At 39.6% G+C, this 23,833-nt stretch overlaps 1 long non-coding RNA gene across 3 annotated transcripts in view; it reads left to right on the top strand.

Annotated features, from left to right (window-relative positions):
- The window catches only part of LOC145529427 (uncharacterized), a 202,113-nt gene that overhangs the window by 42,772 nt on the left and 135,508 nt on the right, over positions 1-23,833 (top strand). The window contains exon 1 of one of the 3 annotated variants that reach the window (XR_014071213.1): positions 16,760-18,323. The exons of the other annotated variants lie outside the window; for them this stretch is intronic. This is a non-coding gene — a long non-coding RNA (uncharacterized LOC145529427). Of the gene's footprint in view, positions 1-16,759; positions 18,324-23,833 lie in introns of those variants that run through there. 3 annotated transcript variants of the gene reach the window in all.

Below are 23,833 nucleotides of genomic sequence, written 5' to 3'. Positions count from 1 at the left end.
CATTACCTATTAAATATAAAGGACATAATAAAATAGCAGCTTTTTAGAGCCCATTTGTGACTCATAAAATATGGGTTAAAACCTCCCATTTTATTACACTTTTACTTCTGTAATTATTACTGTAAGTGATGGGTCAGTGCAGAGCAATCAAGAAATCAACTCTCTCAACTCCTGCGTTTGAAGACAATCTATGACAGTCTAAAGAACAACCTGATGAATAAGAAATAAACAGATCAAATGGAAAGGAGACAAAAACAAAAATCAAACTCTCAGTAACGGGAAACAATCAAAATAATGCTGAAATAATAGATCTGCAGAGCCCCTGAGCCCATACAAACCTGTTCATTCTCTGCTTCAACACTCAAGGGCAACCCCATGAGATTTGTCTCCACACCTTAATTTGCCCATTCAGTCAATGGGGCATAATAATTGTACATGATGGATTTAGTGTTTTGGAAGGGGAGCTCATTGAGCTGATGTATATAGATATATTAGCATCAGTTCTGACATACAGTAAATGGTCAATAAATGTTGATTGTTATTAATTAATATCATTATTACTATAATTAATAATGATAATTGTCTTCTTGTACATGACCAATTAGATTGTATATGGTATGTGTGATGTGATATTTATGAAGCTATTTTACCAGTAGCCTATTTTTTTCCCACGCTGATATGTGCTTCAACTAGTAGTCACCATTGACTTATAGTCAAAGCCTATTCTCACTCACTTTCATTAGGTAAGGATAGGAAAGCTGTAAATCTAGCTGCTAGTGTTTACAAATGCTACAAATGCTATCTTGAAAGCACTTCTCTTTTGGTCATAGAAATAAGCCAGGGTCCTTGGTTTGAAGAATTTATGGTATAATAGAGGACACAGATACAAACACTGACATACAAGATAGAGCACCGGGAAAGGGTTGCAAGGGTGAGGGAAAATGTTGTACATGGACTAAGATTCAGATTTAAATTAAACCAATATTTAACTTAATAAGCTACTGAATTTCAGGCACTTTCTCAGAATTCACCATGGTTTGAATCAATCACCCACAGCTCTAAACTGGAACATTGAAAAGAAGTGTTAGATGCTCAGTTGTGTCCGATTCTTTGACTCCATGAACTGTGGCCTGCCAAGGTCCTCTGGCTATGGACTTTTCCAGACAAGAATACTGGAGTGGGTTGCCATTCCCTTCTCCAGGGGATCTTCCTGACCCAGGGAGTGAACCTGGGTCTCCTGCACTGAAGGCAGATTCTCTACCCTCTGAGCCACCAGGGAAGCCAAATTGGAACATTAGTTATTGTGATATGCAGTAATCATTTTAAAACCTCCTTGCAACAGTGTTATTTAAGGTACTCCTGTCTGTGTTTGAAGCCAGGAGAAAAGATAAAAGGTTCTTTTTTTTTATCACCCCCTCCCCCCCAATTTCCAAGAGTCGAGAGATCCATGGTCTAGTGAAAAATGACCACAGGGTATTAATAGATATATTACTATGTCATGGGATAAATTCTGTAATTGAGGAATGAAGCAGTGATGTGTGTATGGTTTTCCTTGAATTAGCTCTAGTTTGTCCCTGGGAAAAATGAAGCTTGTGAAATATGTGTTTATGCCCCTCAGTGCCCTGGGTGCTTCTATATCCTTGACTTTCTATTCCACACATTCCAGGCTCCTACCCAAAATATCATGCCCATAGCACAGGCTCTCTTTTTGTCACCTAATGCACCCCCAAAGAAGAATTTTAATAGGGACATATTGCAGAAACAACTATTTATGTACAAAATGAAGAGTGAGTGTTCATGATAGAAGTCTGGGATGCCTGCCTGGGGGCCTTGCCCACCCACCATAAAGAGTTGGTGTCAGATGGTGAAAAAGAATGGACCTGGCATCCCCTGGACAAACCTGAGTTGTAATTCTTGCTCCAGCATACACTGGCAGTCTTGGCAAGTTAGTCAGCCTCCTGGAGTTTGTTTCTTTAATATTAAAAGAGGATAGAAATCTATTTGGGAGAGCCATTGTGCAAATCAAATGAGATCATTTGGGTCCTTGTTGATCCTTCCAAGGGTTGGCTTTTACTCTGAAGGGGACTGGAAGTGTTGAGAAGTTCTCATGGAAGAGAGCACATAATCTGACTTGTATTTAAAACAAATCTCTCAAAAGGGATGGATAAGATGGTAAAGCAAATATAATCAAATATTAATGGTGAACTGAGGTTGTGAATGTAAGTGTTTACTGTAATTTTTTTTTCCTTGCTGTATGTTTGAAATTTTCTGTAATAAAATGTTGAGGAGAAAATATTCATTCTGGTTGCTGGTCTGAGAAGAGACTGAAGGTGTCAAAGGCAGAGAAGGGGACCAGTTGGAGGCTCCTACAATCGCCAGAGACACCGTTTTTCCAACAGAGGTCCGTATGGTCAAATATGGTTTTTCCAGTAGTCATGTACAGATGTGACAGTTGGACCATAAAGAAGGCTGAGTGCTGAAGAATTGATCTTTTTGAATTGCAATGCAGGAGAAGACTCTTAAGAGTCCCTTGAACTTGCAAGGGGATCAAACCAATCAATCCTAAAGGAAGTCAACCCTGAATATTCATTGGAAGGACTGATGATGAAGCTAAAGCTCCAATATTCTGGCCACCTGATTAGAAGAGCCGACTCATTGGAAAAGACCCTGATGCTGGGCAAGACTGAAGGCAAAAGGAGAATGGGGTGGCAGAGGATGAGATGGTTAGATGGCATCACTGACTCAATGGAGATGAGTTTGAGCATGCTCCAGGAGGTGGTGAAGGACAGAGAAGCCTGGTATGCTGCAGTCTATGGGGTCACAAAGAGTTGGACATGGCTTAGTGACTGAACAGTAACAGTAACAATCACCAGGGGCAAAGATGGTGGCTTGGACAAAAATGGTGGCACCGGGAATGAAAACAAGGTTTGGAGTCTTGATACAGTTTGAAGGCAAAGAGATGAGAGATAAGTAGCAGATTGGCTGTAGGGAGTGAGAAAGAGGGGAATCAAAAGTGAAGCCAAGTGTTCTGGCCTGAGTGAATAGTCAGATTTAGTTACCTAGACCAGACAACCACCACGCTGCAGGATTCCATGCCTTAATCTCAGATGGGCCCTTACCACTGAACAGCATGCATGTGTGCATGCTAAGTCACTTTGGCCATGGACTGTAGCCCACCAGGCTCCTCTGTTCATGGGATTCTACAGGTAAGAATACTGGAGTGGGTTGCTGTGCCCTCCTCCAGGGGATCTTCCTGATCCAGAGATGAAACCCCATGTCTCTTGTGCCTCCTGCATTGACAAGAGGATTCTTTACTACTAGCACCACCTGGCAAGCCCTCACAGTACAGCAGGTGATTTTTTCTTTTTGTCCTTCTTTCCCAAGGACCTTTTTTTATCTTTCCCAGGCCCAGTCACCCTATGTGCTCTCTTCCAGCCTAAAATACTCACGATGCTCATTGCTTGCTACCATCCAAGTCCTGGTATTACTGTGGAACAGAAACAGCACTTCTGAACTTGGAGTCAGAAGACCATCAGGGGTACTATGAGGACTGAGATAACAAGTGAGAGAACAGATAACATGAAAAGCTTGTACACAGTAACTCTTGATCTTTCTTGCTTTCTTTTCCTCACACACCCTGTTGAAATATGTTGATTTGTATCTCCTTACAAGGAAGGTCTTTGATTTACCCTTCCATGGGATTCCTGGGGATCTACCGCAACATTCTCAAGTGCCCAGTGCTGACATGGGAGCTGGGGTATGTGAATTCCAACCTGCTTCTTCTCATCATGAGCTAAGTGACTTTCACAAGTTGCTCCAAACTTCTTGATTAACTGATATTCTCTAAGGTTCTTCCCTTCTGATATTGCTATTAGAGGTATTACCCACAGAAATCTCCTTTAATTTTCACAATGACTCTTGGTATAAATATTCTCTGATTCTGGAGACAATATTCTCATCTCTTGAGTCTAATCCATTTTGGATTCTAACTGGAAGATTTTCAGTGCAGTTTGTGTATGTCTAAGATCTACTGATGCATTTATTTGGCAGAAATTTATCCAACTCAGGCCGTGGGTAAGCAGGGAGGGTGGGACTTTTTGGAGCCTCTCAAAACCATGTTCATCCAGCTGTTCTCTGGGACTTCCCAAGAAGAGTCACTCATGGCAGCCAGACTGTGAAGATGCAGCAAAGTGTCTTTGGGTAGGACTTAGAAAGCGCTGGCAATGGACTCTGACACAAGAGAAAACTGAGAGAAAACCAAAAGCAATAAGGTCATTGATGCTTAAAGAGTTTTCTTTGGAGCTGGCTGGAACTTCAGTCATGGGACCCCTGGCTGAAAATGGTACCTCTGAAACAGATGAAGGGTATCTCTTCTGAAGATCTGAAGACATTTAAAATTATTACAATCTTCTGAAACTGCAGAACTTTCTTGTTGGGATGAAGGGAAAGGGTCCAGATGAGTGTTTATGCCTTATAAGATATCTAACCAGCACAGTATCTTTGCCATGTTTTTCCATGCCACTTTTATACTCTCCTTTTTAAAAAAAGTTATTTATTTATTTTGGGCTTCCCTGGTGGCTCAGATGGTAAAGAATCTGCCTCCAATGCAGGAGACCCAGGTTCAATCCCTGGGTCGGGAAGATCCCCGGGAGAAGGGAATGGCAAATATAATACTATTTTACAGTATTATATTAGTATTATATTACTGTTATAATACTACTATGCTAATAATGTCATTGAAAATTAAAACAACAGAAGCACCAAATCAAAAGTAAATTCCTCAAAGTAAGGAACAATAAAACATTTAAAAATTAATATTTTTATCTAACTGACTTTTTTCCACAACTGAGTGACATTATCTTTATAACTTTATTGAGCTATATTTGATATACAATAAACTGCATGTATTTAAAATGTAGACTTTAATGAGTTTTGATATATGTGAGAGTTGGACTGTGAAGAAAGCTGAGCGCTGAAGAATTGATGCTTTTGAACTGTGGTGTTGGAGAAGACTCTTGAGAGTTCCTTGGACTGCAAGGAGATTCAACCTGTCCATTCTAAAAGAGATCAGTCCTGGGTGTTCATAGGAAGGAATGATGCTAAAGCTGAAACTCCAATACTTTGGCCACCCCACGCGAAGAGTTGACTCATTGGAAAAGATCCTGATGCTGGGAAGGATTGGGGACAGGAGGAGAAGGGGACGACAGAGGATGAGATGGCTGGATGACATCACCGACTCGATGGACATGAGTTTGGGTAAACTCCGGGAGTTGGTGATGGACAGGGAGGCCTGGCGTGCTGCAGTTCATGGGGTGGCAAAGAGTCAGACATGTCTGAGCGACTGAATTGACTGACTGACTGACTGACTGACACCCACAAAGCAATCACCATAGTCAAGATAAATGAGTGTATCTACAGCCCTGTAAGTTTCCTTGTGTCTTTTTGTAATCATTCCCTTCTCCCTTCTCCAACTTCCTTCCAATTGCTGGGAAACTCTTGGTCTGCTTTGTGGCACTATAGTTTCATTTGTGTGTTATAAGATATTGTGTAAATGGAATAATATGATGTGTACTCTTTTGGTCTGGCTTATTTCAGCATAAATATTTTGAGTTCATCCATATTGTTCTATGTAGCAATAACTTATTCTTTCTCACTTCTGAGAAAATTCATTTCGTTTTATTGCTGAGTAGTAATCTTTTGTATGGATATAATGCAACTTATTTATCTTTTCTTCAGTTGGATGGACATTTGGGTTGTTTCCAGTTTTGGCTAATACAGATAAAGTTGCTACGAATACTTCTTTATCAGTTATTATGTAGATATAGAATTTCATTTCTCTTAGGTAAATGCCTAAGAACAGAATTGCTGGATTGTGTGGTAGGTTATATTTAACTTTTAAAACTGTCAAACTATTTTCCAAACTGATTGTATAATTTTATATCCACTCCAAGAGTAAACAGAAGTTCCAGTAGCTGCTCATCCTCACCAACACTTGGTATGAAGAGTCTTTTTTAGCCATTTTAATAGCAATGCAGTGAGATTTCATTGTGGTTTTAATGTGTATTTCACTAATGGCTAATACTGGTCATCTTTTTACGTGCTTTTTGTCATCTGTATATCTCTTTTGATCATATACCTGTTCAAACTTTTTGCCCATTTAAAAAAGTGAGTTGTCTTCTGATTGAATTGCAAGAATTCTTCATATAATCTAGATTCATTTTTTTTCTGTATATACACTTGCAAAAATTTACTCCCAGTCTGAGGTTTACCTTTCATTTTTTATAATAATGTCTTTTGAAGAACATTATAATTTTGATCACATTCAATTTATTGTTTTATCTCATAGTTTGTGATTTATTTGTGTCCTATTTAACTAAGATCACTAAAATTTTTTCCATGTTTCCTAGAATATTTGTAATTTTAACCACTACATTTAGGTCTATGATTCATTTTGAATTAAGTTTTGTACTGCAAATCATTGCTTAGAATTTTTTTTAAAAATACCTAAATAAATGGATCAGAAGCCTTAATATTATTAAGGTGTCAATTCTCCTCCAATAGATCCCAAGAAGTATCCCAGCAGCCTTTTGTGTTTGTTTTTTTTTTTTTTTTTGGTAAAAATCAATAAGCTGATTTCAAGATCTAGATGGAAAGCACCTAGTGTAGCCAAAACAACTTAAAAAAGAACAAAGTTGAATGACTTATACTACCTTATATCAAGACATATTGTAAAGCTATAGTAAGTAATCAAAAAAATGGGCAATTGATATATAGATGAGCAAATACATTAATGGAACAGAATACAGAGTACAGAAATTAAACCCCCACACACATGGTCAGTTGATTTTCAACAAATGTGCTAAGGTGATTTAACGGGGGAAAAGATAATGTTTTCAATAAATGATGCTGGAACAATTGGATACTTGTATACAGTGAAATGAACCTTGACCTGACAGATGTATTAATGAATCATTATAGGGAAGCTAATAAAATGTCATGGCTTGAATAGGCTTTTTCAGATAAAAAATAATGATTAGAAATAAATGGTTTAATTTAAAATGTTTAAAAATTTGAATTCTCACCAGTCAACTGAAGAAAATTCATATAAATGATCATGTAAATTGTAATCGATATTGACAAATACAATTCATCAGCCTCTTGTTTGCCTTCTATAAAAATATGGATAAACTTTCAATACAATTTCAACATACAGAAAATTAAAACAGCCAAACAGAGTCATGTTCTCTATCATTCTGTCTACATAGGCAAACCAATTTATCATTAAATAAATTAGTTGTTTATTAAAAGTTTTAAAAGATTGGATAAAAGGCAAGATGAGTTTGTTTTGAAAATCACTTGCTGGATCAGTAAATTTTTTTGTGTCACTATGTTTACCTCTTTTGTGTACAGATGGAGCCTGTAGTAAAAAATACAAAAGTGAGAAATGAAGGTGAGATTTATCAGTTGAGAAAAATTTTATTTGTGGTGAATTCTCTCAATACTATTTATATATCTCCCCCTTCTCTGACTGTTATCAGTGTCTCATAGCAAAATAATAATAAAAAAACCCCACTTGTTTTCCTTCTGTAAGTTTTTTTCCCATTTAAACCACATGCAGATTTAGAGTCCTTGCTACTTTCCATGCCAGTAGATGGCATTCTTATTCTTGTTTTTATTTTAATAGGCTTAGCTTCATGATAAATGTAATGCTCTGGGCTGGACTTAATTTGGTTCTGGTTCTACAGTCCATGCTTAGGATGAACAATTTCTAATGCACGTGAAAAGGAGAGGAACACACACAAGAGATGAATAAAACCGTGGTGCTTGGAAAATTGAGATGTGTCCAAAAACTTGTAGCTTCTTTATTTTTCACGTTGCTGAGTGGTGTCAGGTCTAGTGATGCGAGGAGTTTTTGGTGAAGGGAAGACTGAAACTTGGCTATCCAAACTATCCACATCGCTGCAGGGCACCAGTTTCTTGTAGGTTAACTCTGCCGCTTCCAGGTGATGGCTCAGGCTCTCAGGCTGTCCCCGTTCCTTGTTCCCCTATGCGGAGCAGCTTCTGGGCATCAGGGAACATTGACCTGTGGTAACAGGATTGGGGCTTGGGTCTGCAGGCTGACTACTTTCCCTGTCCACCTGGTGGCCTGGTCTTGATGACTCTGCTGCTGTGATGAATTCCCTTGGTGCAGTCAGAGTCTCCCCCTGCCCCCAGCTCTGCAGGTGCTGCAATCTGCTGATGTCAGCCATGGCCTCCCTCTGGCCCTGGCTTAAGCCATCTGACCCACAGCCTCTGCTTCAGGGTCACTGTACCCTGGGTAGGGGAACCTGTGGTTCATCTTCTCACTTGCTGCTCCAGGCTGTGATATAGTTCCCTCAGTGAAAGCATCTGTGAATACCTGCATCCTTCTATACCCTCCACATGGAGTGACCGGAATCTCAGGGCTACTCTTTCTGGCCTATGTACCCCACTGTCATTTCTATTCACTTCTATTCTTCTGCAATTATCATGTTCAGTTGTTGTTGTTCAGTCGCTCAGTTGTGTCCGACTCTTTGAGACCCTATGGACTGCAGCACGCCAGGTTTCCCTGTCCTTCACTACCTCCTGGAGTTTGCTCAAACTCATGTCCATTGAGTTGATGATGCCATCAAAACATCTCAATCTCTGTCACCCCATTCTCCTCCCGCCTGCAATCTTTCCCAGCATCAGGGTCTTGGTTAAGGGCATAGTACAAAGTGGCATCTCCCCAGGGTTCCAAAGGGAAAATAGGTCCAGAGGCCCCTGCCTTTAGCTTAACTTTTCCATCTCTCTGGGATATATTCACTAGGTCTTCAGGAGCCAGTCCATGCGTCTCCTCCCACTTTCTCCCGTCAAAATTTTGTTCCCAGAAAGCAGACCAAATTTTGCCTATCCCCAGAAAGTGTGATTCTTCCTATTCATGTTTGTTAAAAACTACTCTTAATATTTTTTTCTTACCGTACAGATTATCTTTGCCCTAGATCACTGATCTAGGCTCGACACTGTCGTATCCAATACTTCCTTTTTATATAAAAAATAAATTTCTTCTTGACTATAAGTATTAAAACAATGACTTAATTATAAAGAAAAAAATAAAATGAAAGTAATTTGTTTTAAAAAGCTGTTCACCTATATATATATAGAATCATCATGAATTCCATAGCCATGAATACAGACTGTTATAAGTGTCCTACTGCAGACTCAAATATTAAGCAGTAAAAATGTTCAAAACTGCAAAAACTCTTGATAAACTCTGATCATAACAAACTATGATTTTTCTTGTATTTACTTTGTAGTTACCATCCTAGAAAGTCTCGTGCATTTAAGCCACAGTAGCCCCGCCTCCTGCTAACTAAACGCCAGTAGCGCGCCAGTCACTGGAACAACTAACCTCCTCCCCAATTTCTAAATTCTCCCCTAGCGGGCACTAGCATTCTCAATGAAAGCATTTGGTTTAGGCAGTACCTTTCCATGTTGGGCTTCCCTTGTGGCTCAGCTGGTAAAGAATCAGCCTGCAATGCTGGAGACCACGGTTTGATCCCTGGGTTGGGAAAGCTTATCCACTCCAGTATGCTGGCCTGGAGAATTTGGGGTCGCAAAGAGTTGGACACGACTGAGTGATTTTCGCTTTCACTTTTCTTTCCATGTAATGGTTATGATCTCTCCTGAGTCTGGTGACAGATTTAGCAATACTCTGTAAAGTGAGCCTTTTCTTCATACCCTTTCAGATAATCCTAACATCTATGCCGTGGGACTTCTTGGTACAAGGGGTAGGGGTTTGTGTGTGTGTGTGTGAGTGTGTGTGTGTAAATGCTCAGTCATGTCTGATTCCTTGTGACTCCATGGACTGTAGCCCTCTAGGCTCATCTGTTCATGGAATTTTCCAGGCAAGAACACTGAAGCAGGTTGTCATTTCTTCTCTAGGGGATCTTCCTAACCCAGGGATCAAACGCTCGTTTCCTGCATTGGCAGGTGGATTCTTTACCACTGTGCCACCTGGGAAGCCTGTCTTGGTAGGAGCATCCCTATTATTGATAGATCTGGAGACTCTCAAATTTTCCAGACATTTTTTGAGAAGAGCACTGTACTACACTGTCTTCCATCCCTGTATTTTGCCCATTTATCTATTGAACTGTTTTCTCATGGGTTTGAATTAACTCTTAATACCTTTCCATTATGATTGGAAAAATCAACATCTAAAATGCCAAGTGATTCACAAAGAATCTCAGAGTTGGAAACATTAATAGCTAGGTCAAGACCAGAGCTCTAATCTTCTGTCTAGAACTTTTCTGTGTCACAAAATTATTGCCTCATAAATTAATCCATTGGTATTTTATTTGGAAATTAGTATCCAAATCATTATTATTTTTTATTGTTGTTGATGTAAATCACTTCAAGAGGGCCTGATTGTGCCTGGGTGAAGTGACACATTGAAATTCCAAACCTGCAGACCTATTAGGTGGGGGGGCCCCACAAAGCTATAGTCACCTAATGAGGCCCAGCCTAAGGAAGACTTTCAACTCTACCCGTGGTTGCCCTTTAGGCCCAAGGGGACTTCCTTTGGTTTCTTATTCAATATTTATCCATTCTGGTAGTCAGGCTTTGTTTAATGTAATTATCTGGATTTTTTTTTAATGCAAACTTTTCCATTGCTTATATCTCAACATGCATCTTGGAATAATTCATCATAGAGATGAATTTGTTGTTCACTTGATAACAAAGTGAATCAAACATATAAAGCAAAAAAGGGAAACCATTTTGTCTTCTTTTCTTGATGCAGCAAGTCTTGTCTGGGGGGAGGAAATTAGCATTTTCTACACAACATTAGGAAAAAATTTCTATGTCAAGTACAAATTTTATGATCAAATTCCCCCAATTTGAGTCCTTCTTATCTACCTAACTGTTATCCTTGCTAAATCAAGAAAAGAACATTAGAGGTAATGGTTGACTTGTGAATGATACACTCTGTGTGTGTATTAGGGAGAGAATGCATATGGAGCAATTGACTTAACTAGGTGTGCAGCCCTGTGCGCATTTGTGTCTGAGGTCCAAATCAAGCCCTTAACAGGCAAGATTCCTTAATATAAATGAGAAATAGGCTTTATCCTGCCATAATGACCTGCAGCCTCTCAGACATGGCTCTCCACAGACCGATCAGTCCACAAAAAGGTTGGCCAGCTCACTGAAGCCATTATCTTTTATTTATGCAGATCAGCTTGTGACAATCCTTGGAATTTTTTGTTTTCTCAATTTTTTTAACCCTCTTGTTATGGTCCTTTCTTTCTGCTTCTGTATAGGCAAGTTCCCAAACAAGCATTTTCATGACTTTTCAAGTCATTGAATGAAAATATTAGAGTATAATTTCTTTAGCTTGTATTATTCCACAAAGAAAAGAAAACTGCTTTAATTTTGGAGATTACTAGAAAAAGGAAGAGAAAAAAAATTCCTTAATTTTTTAAACCATCCGGGGAAGTATGTACTGTGCCAACATACTCACCAGCACCAAATCCCGATAGTTTACACTTTCATTATTTAATATGCCCTCTGGAGTTTTGGATGTGGCTCAGAAAAGATTTTAAACAAATTTCTTACATGTGACCCTAATTTCAATGGATATGCTTTGAAAAAAAACCTTAACTTTCTTCCTTTTGCATTTCCCATTAGTCAATATTAGCCACATACTCATGAATGGGAATTTCAATAGCATACAGATTGTAAAGAAACGTATCAGCGTGACTCTTTTTAATGTCTGTGCTTCCAGTGATCTTTCCCTCTTGGGGAGTGTGTTCAACAGTAGAAGCTGAAAGAAAATGAGAAGTGAATGTTATTATTTTTTGGCCATGCTGCAAGGCATGTGGGAAATTTCCCAACTAGGGCTTGAACCTGTGCCCTTGGCAGTGAAAACTGTGGAGTCCTAACCACCGACAGGGAATTCCCAAGAATGTTACTTCTGATTGTGTCAGTTTGGTCTCTGCTGTGTATTGCTTTCTTCTTTTTTCCTGTAGTGCTGTTCTTTCTAGCTTTTATCTGAGCCAAGAAATAAGGCAAGAAACCCACTGAGAGATCAGGCAACAACCATTGTACGGAGGCTTTTCCCATTTGATTTGGGGGAGGGGAGTGGTAGTGCAGAATTCAGCTGACCCTCAGGGTTCTTATTCCTACATCGAATGCATGAGCATTTTATTAAATGTTAATTATTATATTTCAGTTATATTCTAGATATTATGGCAGGTATAAGAAAGAATCAAACATGATCCTTGCTTTTATTCAGTCATTTGATAAATGTGCTAGCCACTGGCAAAACAACAATGAAACAGACCCTGTGATCTTTGGAAGACAGTCTGAATCAGTGATGGTGTTGTTACAGAAGCTGAATCAGTTGTACTGGCTGCCTTCCAAGTAGTACTGGACGTTATGAGAGTATAACACACAGGATGCCAACTTATAGTGTATGTGCAAAGGTTAGCAAAGGTCTCCCTAACATCACAGAGTTTATGATGAGACCTGAAGCATGGGACCAAGTTACATCTTGAGCTTGGTAGGGATGGAGCACTGTCCCAGGAAAATGGGAAGCAGCTCCGTGCAGTTGAGTTGAGTGGTGCATTGGAGAAACTAAAAGAAAATTCAGAGCTAAGTAAGACTCATTTCCTTTTTCTCATTCAGATCAGGAGTTTTGAGGGCTGCTCTTAAGTAGCCAGGAGTGGCTGTGTTCAGGGATTGGAAGCGAAGAGCCGCGTTAGGAGAAACTTGTCATGTGCCATTCACATCTCAATGGGAGGAGTGGGCAAGCGCCTCAGAAGTAGGGGACAGGGGAGGGGAAAGAGTCCAAAAAATACATTGTTTGGGATGGAAGTAATATAAAGAACCAGCAACCCATAAAACATTAATTGATGAAGAGAGGAAAACATCTCTTTACAACCAAAGAATACCTGACCTCCTGAGAGGGGGACCTAGATTGCATTTCAGGCTTCTTATCAGTCATTATTAACAGCTTGCTGGGAATGCAATTTTAGCTGCTGGTTGAAGTCAGAGAGTTAAGAAAATGAGATTTGGGGCAGGAAAATTTCTTTCAATAATGGGGATGAGATGGGACTAAATTGTTGAGTCAGTAAGGGAGAACGTGTCAGAAGGCCTGGGCAGTCAGCACCTCTGTGAGGATAAGGGGATAAGAAGGTTTTAACCATAGCATTTTCTTATCTCGTGAGCATCTGATATGCCATGTGCAACTAAGGGCAGAGGCATCATAATTTCCTAAGTCTGAAGTTTGCTGTAGTCTGTGGTCATTAGGAAGCTACTTCCTACTATGGGAATGGAAACTGCAGTATAAATAGAAAGAGGTATGTATGGAATCAGAAGTGAAATGTCACAGAATACTTCTCAAAGGCTATTACCCAAGTGTCCTCAGGAAAAAACGACAATGTTTTCCTTACAACGGTCATGGAATATTGCCCTAAATTGCATTGCATTCATGATAAGTTCCTTTTCATTATAGTTGGGTGTTTATTTTTCTATTCCTTTTTAAAAATACACATGAAAAATCAAGAGTGTCTCCTGAAAAACAGTTCCTAAAAAATACCTTTCATTTCTTTCATTTATGATGGATCAGGGGTTTTATTTAATTTTTGAGATGAAAAAACAATTAGAGAGACCACATTTGACTGCCTTCACAAAGGAAAAAGAACAACAACAAAAACCCAGTGGTAATGTCTATGACACAAAGTAGAGATCTTGGGACTCAGAAATAAAGCTAGATAACAGCAGAAAGAGAGGGGGAAATCTACATTAAAATAACGATAATAAAAAACTTCCCAAACTCATCTAAGCACTAGTACTTTGATGTCCTTAAACAGAGCTTGCCATTCCAGACTGACATCATCCTTGCCTATTGACATGGACGAACTGATGTCAATTTAAGGTGGATACTTTTCATAGGTATACTAATCACTGAAAATGACCATCAAGTTTGGTATTTCTAAGTTCCAGCTTGAGCCTCCCTTTACAGGGCACACCTTTTGAGAATGCAGTCCTTATTTATTGCCTTCTGGGTAAGGCGAGCTATCTTGTTCACGTGTAAGAAACTATAATGCATCTTTCACATTTAAAGTGCCCTCTGAAGCTTTCTGCTTCGCAACCTCCCTCCTTTCTCCGTTACCTCTAAATTTTTCATACCATTCTGAGCATCTCTCAAAGAATTGCAAATTCTAGCTGGGACATGATTAATTTAGCGTGTGGCCTCCTCCGATGGAGTGCTCTGCCGTCCATCCTCCTTACACAGCCTCCTTCTCCTCTTGGCTCTTACCAGAAAAAGTGAATTAAGGCAGAGGCTGGAGTTGTTCAGATGGGCTGCTTGAAAATGAATTTTTACTAGTGATGCCACAAAGTCAAAAGTGTGGTGTTGCAAAAATGAAATTACAATATATGGTTGATGTTCTTTCAGGTGCAAAGCTCAGTCACCCCTTTTCCCTCCCTCAGTTTGTCAAGGCAATATCTATTATTCTTTATTTAGAGGTGAAAAGCAAAACACAGGTGTTGTTTTTCCTCCTTAAAAGACTTCCTACCTTTATTTTGTTCATGTTTCTAATACCATCTTTATTTATTTCATCAGCTGATATTTTCCACAAGGTCACCTCCCTTTCCTATAGAAAGAAGAAGCATGCTTATTTCCATTGTTGCAATTCTTTTAATAGAATTCAACCCAGCTGAACCCTGAAGGTCAATGCTGCTGTAATCACAGGTGACTTCGAGCAGTATTCACCAAGGAATTCTTCTCCAGAGCATCTTTTAGACTTGAACCCATTTGGCTCCCATTATTTTTATGAAGAAAGACAGTGTACAATATAAATCTCCTTTCTGGATGGTATTTTGAAATCCCATTTGCATATATTTCCTACAATTTACTTATTTGTTTAAAAATACTCTTGTGTGTATCTCTGTGTGTATGTGTGTTAAGAGATGTGATTATCAGGTATCTAATATATTTAGCAAGTGCCTGATGTGTATAGTTAGGGCTCAATCCATTCTCATAATAATGATGAGGAGGACAAGGAGGTAGAGGAGGAGGGTGGAATGCTGGGTCTTGGAAAATCTCACCCAAACAACCTGTTGAGAAGACAAAGTTTATCTGTATAGCAGTAAGGGAAGCCGCTACTTTTTGAGAGTCCTTATAATGAATGGAAATCTGGTTTTAGGCAGCTCTTTGAACCTTGAAAAACTTGGCTTAAAGCTCAACGTTCAGAAAACTGAGATCATGGCATCCAGTCCCATCACTTCATGGCAAATAGATGGGGAAACAGTGGCTGACTTTATTTTTCTGGGCTCCAAAATCACTGCAGATAGTGATTGCAGCCATGAAATTAAAAGACGCTTACTCCTTGGGAGGAAAGTTATGACCAACCTAGACAGTATATTGAAAAGCAGAGACATTACTTTGTCAACAAAGGTCCATCTAATCAAGGCTGTGGTTTTTCCAGTGGTCATGTATGGATGTGAGAGTTGGACTATAAAGAAAGCTGAGCACCGCAGAATTGATGCTTTTGAACTGTGGTGTTGGAGAAGACTCTTGAGAGTCCCTTGGACTGCAAGGAGATCCAACCAGTCCATCCTAAAGGAAATCAGTCCTGAATATTCACTGGAAGGACTGATGTTGAAGCTGAAACTCCAATACTTTGGCCACCTGATGCGAAGAGCTGACTCATTTGAAAAGACCCTGATGCTGGGAAAGATTGAGGGCAGGAGGAGAAGGGGACGACAAAGGATAAGATGGTTGGATGGCATCACTGACTAAATGGACATGCGTTTGGATGGACTCCGGGATTTGATGATGGACAGGGAGGCCTGGCGTGCTGTGGTTCATGGGATCACAAAGAGTAGGACACGACTGAGCAACTGAACTGAACTTGAACCTTGAGGGATCGTGGAGGTTGATGGAATTGAAGCATAAGTGTGTAGGGACTGTGGGAGGGGAATGTACATGGAATTTACATAGAGATCGTGATATAATAGTTTAATAAGATTGTAGAAGTCAAGAACTTTGAAGGGTCTTGGAGAGTAAGCTGTCATTGGACTGAAGAGCTGAACATTTTGGTTTCACAAAAGTGAGATTTTCATAAAGTTTCTGGAACTAACGATTAAGTTATTTGCAACTTTCTTCTTCTTGGGCAAGTTTTTTAAAAAAATGTTATTTATTTTTGGCTGCAGTGGGCCTTTGTTGCTGTGATTGGGCTTTCTCTAGTTGCAGCGAGCAGGGGCTTCCCTTGTTGTGACCACAAGCTCTGGAGTACGCAGGCTCAGGAGTTGTGGTGCCTGGGCTTAGTTTGCCCCAAGACATGTGAAATCTTCCCAGACCAGGGATGAACCTGTGAAAAATGCCTCCTGCCATATCAATAAATAAGAAATGTCACAGCCATCCGTGATTTCTGCCCTCCAAATGTGAATGAGGGCTCCCAAAACTGTGATCCAGAGGATGCTGCCAGCCCCCTCGGTGACTGCTGAGGAGCTGGGGGAATTCAAGAAGCAAGGTGAACAAAGGAACAGGATTGGCCCCAGATAGCTGAGGTGCATATGAAAGGAATGAATTGAGTGAACCCAGAGGCTTGAATCTTCCCATACATAGAATGCTCAGTTCTTTTGATACCTGATCTTTGATGTTCAGTCTCCTTTTGTGGCAAACTTGTATAGAGCCTGTATGTAGCCTGACTTCCCCTCCTGCCTACTTGGAGCATTTTTTTCTCAGAGCTTCTGAGATGCTGTCTCCCAGGCTTGGAGTCCTAAATGTTTCCACCAAATAAAATAACTCTACTTTCAGGCATACTTTTTAGTCAACAAACCTGTGTCCCTCGCATTGGCCAGCAGATTCTTAACCACTGGACCATGAGGGAAGTCCCTGGGCAAGTAGTAGTGCCAATGAAAACAGTGAAATAGTGAAGTTCTATTAGTGACTCGTTAAGACAGCCCGTTGTAAAGCCACATTAGCATCATGATAAGTTGTGTGGATGCAGGTAGCTTTGCTTCTTCCTCTTCCTTATTCCTTATTCTTTTCTTCCTCCTCCTTGGTCTGACATTTTGAAGCTGAAGCCTTTTACCATCAGGGAGACAGTTGTTTGAGATGTGTGTGTATGCGAAGTGTGTGTGTGTGTGTGTTGTAGTATGGTGAATATTCTGTGCTGACTTAAAAAGAAAGAAATGGTGCCAGGGTAAGCTTTTCATTAAGGCCATTTCAAATGTTGACTCTTTAAAAAAAGTCTGACCAAAGTGTCGGAGAACCACACGCCCTCCAAAATCTAGCTCCTCTGAGAACATTTCCAGATCTCCTTGTGAGGTATTAGGGTTCACTGCTTTCCAGCCTCCTCTCTACTCTGTAAGATCTTCAGTCATTTTTCTGTTATCAAATACTTTCCTGTTTAATGCCAAGGACTGTACTATGTGTTGAGGTATAATGAGGAATAAAAAGCAGTGCCTGCCATCTTTGAGTTCTCATTCCAGTACAAAAAGTAAATGAAATAATTGTCAATTATTTATCTTTTTAGTGTTTCTGTGTGCTTAACAGAGCATTGCACCTAGTAGTATTCCAATAATTCTGTGAGAAAATGAATGAATGAGTGTACATTCATGAGTTAAGCGTGAAATGGTGTTTTATCACAGTTTTATTTTCCTGAGAAATTTTGCATATATCCCACTTCTAAGTAAATTACTTTTTTGGTATCATTTATGCATTTTTTGTTACTAGGTTGTTGTCTATTAAAAAATGAAAAGTAAGGTTTTATTGTATAGTCTGAGCAAAATTTCTTACTGGTTTTATGGACTGTGAATACCTTCACTCTGTGTCTGGTTTGCATCAGTGTCACATTTTATATACTGTATTGCCTTTTGTAGTCCAGAAGGTTTAATTTAAATGTACACAAATTTATTAGGTTTTTTCCTTCATGATGAGTGCTTTTAAGTGCCTTGCTTAGGAAAATAGCCTACTTTAATGTGATAGATATTTTCTCTATTTTCTACTAACAGTTTTAAAGTTTTGCTTCTTGAATTTTTTTCTTTAATTTACTGGGATTGATTTTTGTGTATGCACAAGGTAAATATTTGACTTTTTTTTAGCTTCCTTATAAATTCACCAATCAGCTGGATCCTTCAGGGATACCATCTGCAAATCTCTGAAGATTTTTTCTTTGGACTGCTCACTCCTGTCTTTTACTTTGTCCTTCTAATTCTAGCTATTTGATGTCTCTGAATTCTCAGTTCCATCTCTTCAACTCAAGTTGGTTGCTGGGTTATGCCTGAGTCCCTCTTCCCTGTGCACTCTCAAGCCGGTAAGCTGGATAATCATAGGACTCCTTATTTCTCAGGAATAACTATTCTTTGTTGTCTGACATTGAAAACCTTTTGTTTCATGTGTTTTGTTCACTTTTTGTTTGTTTTAGATGGGAGGGTAAATCTGGTCCCTGTTATTCCATTTTGACTGGAAGCAGAACTCTGGAGAAGGCAGTGAGAATTAAGCTAGTTAAGATCTGAAGCTGGAGACAGTCAGCTTGGAAGGGCTAACTTTAGGGGTCCACAATCTGAAAGAGAGCTCACAGTAATTCCATACAATTAACAGGGGAAACAGAGGCTTGGAGAAGGGAAGTGACTTTCTAGTGTGATTTGTGTACCAAACCGTGATTACTGTCTGGGAGACCAGGTGATGGTTTGGTTGCATTTCTCTGAGCTCTGGTATTACATTTGGAAAGACAAAGTGAAAAGGACTTTTCCACTCCCCAATCCCCTCAGTGTTCATAGGACCTAGGAGATAAGGCTGTGGTTTGGGCTAGGATAAAATTGGGTGAAGTAAGAAAGAGAAGGAGAAATATTGTATGACTTCCCTTATATGTGGAATCTAAAAAGAATAAAAAGAAATGATACAAATGAACTTACAGAACAAATGAACTCACAGACTTAGAGAATGAATTTATGGTTGCCTGTACACACTGCGATATAAGGTCCTACTGTATAGCATATGGAACTCTGCTTAATATTATGTGGTAGCGTAGGTGGGTGGGGAGTTTGGGGGAGAATGGCTACATGTATATGTATGGCTGAGTCCCTTCGCTGTTCACCTGAAACTATCACAACATTGTTAATTGGCTATGTGCTGTGGTGTGCTTAGTCTTTCAGTCATGTCCGACTCTTTGAGATCCCATGGACTGTAGCCCACTAGGCTCGTCTGTTCATGGGGATTCTCCAGGCAAGAATACTGGAGTGGGTTGCCTTGCCCTCCTCCAGGGGATCTTCCCAACCCAGGGATTAAACCCAGGTCTCCCGCATTGCAGGTGGAATCTTTGCCATCTGAGCCACCAGGGAAGCACAAGAACACTGGAATAGGTAGCCTATCTCTCTTCTCCAGGGGATTTTCCCAACCCAGGAGTCAAACTAAAGTCTCCTGCATTGCAGATGGATTCTTTATCAGCTGACATACCAGGGAAGCCCGTTAATCAGCTATATCCCAATGCAAAATAAAAAGTTAAAAAGATAAGAGTTGTCCTAGGAAAGGAAGCAGATTTCTTTAGGATGGTGGCTTAAGCTTTCTTGTGACTTAGCTTCCAAAGTCCTGCAGCTTGACTTCCACCATAGATCACTGGTAAAAATCTAGTCACAGGGCCAGCCAAGGATGAATGAGGGGCCACACGGGTGTTAATGTCAGTGTGGTTATTGAGATGAACATCTCTGGTGTCCAAAACCATAGTAACCCACTAAACATTTTGAGTGGAGAAATAGGAAATGAAATGAGAAATGCAGAATGTGGCCATATAGTGAGAATCTGGAATTCCAGGGTATAGTCAAAAGGAAGTTAAGGGCTCGTGTGCATCAGATTAATAAAGTGAAGGCAGTGTTTTAAGAACAACCTAGAACTGATGTGTGTTCTGATTAGAACAGGCAGTATTGGCTGTAGACTGAGATGTTAGGAGTCTGCTACGATAATAGCTCAGATGTGAATAGGTAGAACCAGAACAAAGGTGGATGCAGTGGGGACAGAAAAAAAAGGGAGACTTCTATGATATATCGATTCTAATTTAATATATCAGAATTCTACCTAGTAGAAGGATGTATTTCCATCAGCATATGATGAATATCAAAACCAAATAAAGAAATATGCCAAGTCAAGAAACGTTAAGCCAAAAAATTTTCAAGAATTCATAAGAACAAGAGAAAGAGGACCAGAGACATATTAAGCAGAATGGGGAGAAGGAAGCAGAATAGCAGAGTCAAGAGAGTGGATATTAACATGGAAACAGGGACAGTGGCTATACCCACGGATAGAGAATCTCAAGTACATGAGAAAAATATTCATGGAGGAGGAGGAAAAAAATGCACTGCATAGAAATATGAACTATTTCATATAAATTCAGTAGAGAAAAAAGTAAGACATAAATCTCAGTGATGTTACTTAAATATGAATACAATAGTTGATTTTCATCAGCAATAACACCTTCATTCAACAAACATTTCTGACTATTTGCCGTGTACATGTCAAGTACTCGTCTTTGACAATATTATGTTCAGAAAGATAGAAAAACCCCTCAAATCCTACTATAATGAAATTTGCAATGTGTTGGAAACAGATGTCTATAGGAAAAATTGTAGCCTCTTAAGTGCACGCGTGCCAAGTTGCTTCAGTCATGTCCGACTCTTTGCAACCCTATTAACTGTAGCCCGCCAGGCTGCTCTGCCCATGGGAATCGGCTTCCCAACCCAGGGATTGAACCCGTGTCTCCTGCATCTCCTGCATTTCAGGCATATTCTTTATCCAGTGAGCCACCTGGAAAACCAACCTCTTAAGTGGTAAGTGCTAAAACCGTGATAGGAAAAATTACTTAGGACACAGAGGAAGGAGTGGATAACTTATACGAGGGTGTCAGAGATGACTTTACAGAAGAATGAGGTGATCAGCAGGAATGGGGGTTTGGCAGCTGGAGAAGGTAGATCATTTCATTCTGGATAGTAGGGACACCTGGCACAGGCAAAGGTGAAGGCTTTAGAAAGCAAGATGGATTAGAAGACCAGGAAGAGACCCCGCAGACTCTGGTCACCAAGGTGGAGAAGACGGGAAATCACTTAAACCATTAAAAAGCATTTGAAATCTTTGGCACCCAAAAGGTTTAACTATCAGTTATTTGGAAGCCTGTTAACCGACAATAGCTCTATACTGCTCAAACTTCCCAAGGTATTTCTTTTTCTTTTTTTAACTTTCCCGTGTTAACTTTTAATATACCTTATGTTTATTTGCTAAAGGGATAAAGATGATAATTTTACAATTTATAATAACCATATGATGACAAAAATCACAATAGTTTTTTTAAAAAGCCAGTTTAATACTATAAATTCTGTTTCTTATCAGCATAAAATTAAAGTTTTTGTATTGTTATTAATTCAGTTGAAAATATGACTTTATCCTTAATATTTTTTAAGGGATGATAGCATGTTATTTTGGGGTCAGAAAACACTGAATAGTTGAAACTCTGGTCTTTTTTTTTTTTCTATTGTTTACTTTAAAGAGTTTTTGTTGATTTACAATATTTCAGATGTATAGGATGTGTTTCAGAAGTATAGGAAAGTGAATCAGTTATACACACACATATATCCATTCTTTTGTTTTTTAAAGATTCTTTTCCCAAATAGGTCATTACAGAGTATTGAGTAGAGTTCTCTGGTCTATATAGCAGGTTCTTATCCAAACCAAGGTATTTCTTAGTGGTATTTACCACTATTGCCTACTCTTAATCTCTTTTCTTCAATATGGTGGTATGACTACTGTTAAGATTTGTGGAATCCCTGTGGGAATTAAGATGTATATATGAACTATGTTTTGAGGCAGCAGACTAGGCAGAATTAAGTCACGTGTTAGGTTTTCTTGGGATATCTTATGTGATTTTGGAAAAACTTGGAGAAATAGACCTATCTAGCTAGCTATGAATTATCAATTTATATCTGCAAATTGTGATAAAAAATGCCCTTGGACCTGTGTAAATTTCTATTGTATAGGAGTTATCAGCCAGGATGAAATAACAATTCCACCTAGACAGGACTGCCATCTTTGCAAGTGTTACTAGGCAGTCTGCAAGTGTTACCAGGTAGCAATCTTCTACTTCATTAGCTTTATCCAAAACATGAAGACTATTGTTTAAAGTATGCTCTTAGATATGTCTTTTATTCAGGATAATGCTAAAATATATTCTTTATAAAAAAGTTTTGGTTCACAAACTATTGCCACATCTGTTACTTGGTTCACTGTACCTCTAGAAGCTAGGTAGGCATTTTCCCTCCCATTTTTCAGACTAGAAAACTGAGACTCAAAAACATTTAGGGCTTTGATTAAGACTAGGTAGATCATAAGTGGAAGAGGCACCATCTGAACTAAGAACTTTTGACTTTAAGCGCTTCATCTTGCTAGAACACTACAGCTTCTTCCTATAATTTTCTGTAATAATAGGTCACTTTAATAACACCTTAACAAAAGATATCAATGATTCTGATTTAACATTAAATCTTTATTTGTCAGCACAAACATGCGTAATTTTAAAAGTGAGAACACTTAAGCACATTATGAAGTACAAATACACTAATAACTTCAATAAAAATTTGGCACTTTTGAAGAAATATAATGTGTATATCTCTGCAGTAGATGTTACCCTGCTGATGAAGTACAGTTTATTTTACTTATTTACTTGATTGTGATGATGAAGTTGGCCTTGACCCACACAAGGCTTAGTATATTACACCCCACCAACATTGCCGGGACATGGTCCCTGCCCTGTAGCAGCTTATGATCTAACAGGAAAGTCTGGAGAGATTAATCCTCTGCATCACAGAGCAGAAAGTGGAAAGTGTTGACCAGGAGGTGCAGAATGAATGGAGGTGTAGGAAAGGGAAACATTTAGTTCAGTCAGGGAAATCACGAAAGGATTATAAAGGAGGTCTCTTGGAGCCAAGTCTTGCCTTATGGATAAGATTTCAAGAAGTCTCCATCCAGGACTGGAGATAGGTGGGGTGAAGAGTATTCTAGAAGAGAAATACTTTTAAAAAAATAATTTAGTTATTTACTTTTAGTTGCACTGGGTCTTCGTTGCTGTGTGCAGGCTTTCTCTGATTGAGGCAAGTGGGGGCTACCCTTTAGTGGCAATATGTGTGCTTCTCATTGTGGTGGTTTCTCTTGTTGTGGAGCACAGACATTAGGTATGTGGGCTTCAGTAGTTGCAGCACACAGGGTCAGTAGTTGCGGTGTTCAGGCTCTAGGGCGCAAAGGCTCCAGTAGTTCTGGCACTTTAGTTGCTCCATGGCACGTGGAATCTTCCCAGACCTGCGATCGAACCCATGTCCCCTGCATTGGCAGGCAGATTCTTATCCACTGTACGCCCAGGAAAGTCTGAGGGGAATGCTTTGCAAACACCAGGAAGTGAGTAGGTGGTTGAATAACTGCTAATGATCTGATATCACTCTGGCAGAGGAAGATGCTAAAGGTGTAGGGCAAGAAAGGAACAGTACAGAGAACTGGTGGCAGGTCATGGCCTTTGTGGTGTTGGTCGTGCAGACCCAGGAAGATGTACGTCAAGATTCAGAGCCAAGGAGAGACACATCTGAGCTAGCTGTAAGGCAGGTTGCTAGAGAGGTGGTTTACAGAAAGGATGAGAGAGGAAAGATGGTCCTGGGGAAAGGATAAGGAATGAAGAGGAGGATGGCTCCAGAGAGGCAGAGAGCTGGGTGAGGTCTATTTCAGATCCACACTCTGGAAGAGGTGACAGGAACAGAAGAAAGACTGGCAGGGAGTGGGAGTCCAGAAGAGGCAGGA

This window comes from Giraffa tippelskirchi, chromosome 12 (assembly GCF_054371585.1).
Source record: "Giraffa tippelskirchi isolate mGirTip1 chromosome 12, T2T-mGirTip1v1.2.pri, whole genome shotgun sequence".
Taxonomy (NCBI): Eukaryota; Metazoa; Chordata; class Mammalia; order Artiodactyla; family Giraffidae; genus Giraffa; species Giraffa tippelskirchi.
Note: the sequence above shows the minus strand (reverse complement) of the source record. Positions and strands in the feature narration are given on the sequence as shown.